Raw genomic sequence first — 1802 nt, 5'->3', positions numbered from 1 at the left:
CGTTTAGTGTAGTCACAGAAATAATTACACTGAGAACTATCATAACAAAATGTGAGTGAATGAGGGAATTAGAAAGCCTGTCTAGAATACAGGCTTTGTGGGGTGGGGAGGAAGGACACTTGGGATATTGGTCATGGGAATATTGTACTGGTAAAGGATTATATATATATATATATATATATATATACATATATATATACACACACATATGTTTAAAAAATCAAAAAAAAAGAAAAGAAAAGAAAAGAAAAGAAAAGGCCTCCCAATTCTTACCACAGGCTGTTCTTTACACTGACTCAGAAAGAGGAGGTACAGTAAGTGCACCCCATATACACCTCAACACAGGCCCTTTGCCTGGTCTGTATTGTGAATTGGGGGACAAAAAAAAAGATAGGATCAATCCTGACACACAATTTATGCACATATAAAGGCATTTGTTGACAGGCTCCATTTATTTCTCTTACCTGTCATTTATACATGCCATCTGTCCATCTGTGGTTTCGCCTGAGCAAGTTCACACCCAGGTGGATGGGGGTTCATGGTGATGTGGAAAGACAGAAGATGGGTATTTTGAGTCACAGAAAAACCCTCTGAGTGCAGCTTCAGGGAGATTGCCCAATTGCTGTAGGAGAGCATGGGTCCTTAAACACAGGCTGGCCACTTGGAAGCAGAGGTCTTCTCATGCACAGGAAGTTTAAGCAAAGGGAAGTGAAAGTTCTACTATTCACAACACCATCAGATGATGCTTGTAAGCCCGCAATAGTCAGTGGCTTAGGAGAAAACAAGGTGTGGGGCTCTGCTTCAGGAGACCAGCTGTACCAGTTCTCATAAGCACTCGTCTCCCCATCCAGGGGTGGTCTCTCTTCCCCAGATGCTGTAGAGGCTTTTTGGGGGCCTGGTGAGTCTAGGGTTACACAGACACCTATGACCTCTGGTCACCATAAAAGAAGTCTTTGTAAAAACTGAGAAATCAGTTAGAAGGGACTCTGTGTAATTGTTATTTAGGGGCAGTTACCCGTCAGGTACATAAGCCCCCAACTGTGTAGGAGACTGGCTGCTAATCCCCAGGCATCTTTGCCGGATGGCTGCTGCCAGTGTACTGGAAAAAATGTGGTTGGACTCATTTTTCTGTTACCCTGTTGCTTCTCCTGCCTTTCTCTCTCCTCTGGTCTTGTCTTTGACAAATCCTCACGTAGTTCCTAACTTCCGTTCTCACTCTCATTCCCTTTCCCTATGAATCAGGTGTCAGGCCCATGGTCTCCCTAAATTGCCTGTTTCCCTATTAAACCCGGTTTCCTGAAATCCTTTTCTTTTTATGGGGGGAGGTTGATTTTCTTTTGTGTATATTGTTTGATGTATTTTTTTTTTACTTAAACACCATGTTACAAGGTAGTTCATAGTACAGTTGTTTTCTTTTTTCACAGATAAAGTTTCACAGATACAGTTGTTCAGACATACAATTTATAATAACCTTCATGAGTGTGCATTTTTCACCTCTAATGTCAACAGTTTTCCTCTCACCCTCCCTGATACCTTCTTGCCTCCAACTATTCTTTCCCACTTGCCTCTGGGGCAGGTACTTTAATTCTCTCTCTCTCTCTCTCTCTCTCTCTCTCTCTCTCTCTCTCTCTCTCTCTCTCTCTCTCTCTCTCTCTCTCTCTCTGTCTCTCTCTCTCTGCCTCTCTCTCTCTCTCTTTCTCTCTCTCTCTCCCTTCCTCTCTACTCTCTAACGCTCTCTCTTTCTTGACATTGTGCAGAAATCCTTTCCTGTCAGTAACATACCTAAATGCCACCGGACAGGT

At 42.9% G+C, this 1802-nt stretch overlaps 1 non-coding gene across 1 annotated transcript; it reads left to right on the top strand.

Annotated features, from left to right (window-relative positions):
• The first annotated feature begins 256 nt into the window (after positions 1–256).
• On the top strand, positions 257–384 carry LOC126019417 (small nucleolar RNA SNORA51). The gene has a single exon (XR_007499133.1). It is a non-coding gene; the product is annotated as a small nucleolar RNA SNORA51 (small nucleolar RNA).
• The last annotated feature ends 1418 nt before the right edge of the window (positions 385–1802 follow it).

Source organism: Suncus etruscus, chromosome 9 (genome assembly GCF_024139225.1).
Source record: "Suncus etruscus isolate mSunEtr1 chromosome 9, mSunEtr1.pri.cur, whole genome shotgun sequence".
NCBI classification, from domain to species: domain Eukaryota; kingdom Metazoa; phylum Chordata; class Mammalia; order Eulipotyphla; family Soricidae; genus Suncus; species Suncus etruscus.
The sequence above is the reverse complement of the archived record's forward strand: the minus strand, read 5'-3'. Positions and strand labels throughout refer to the sequence as shown.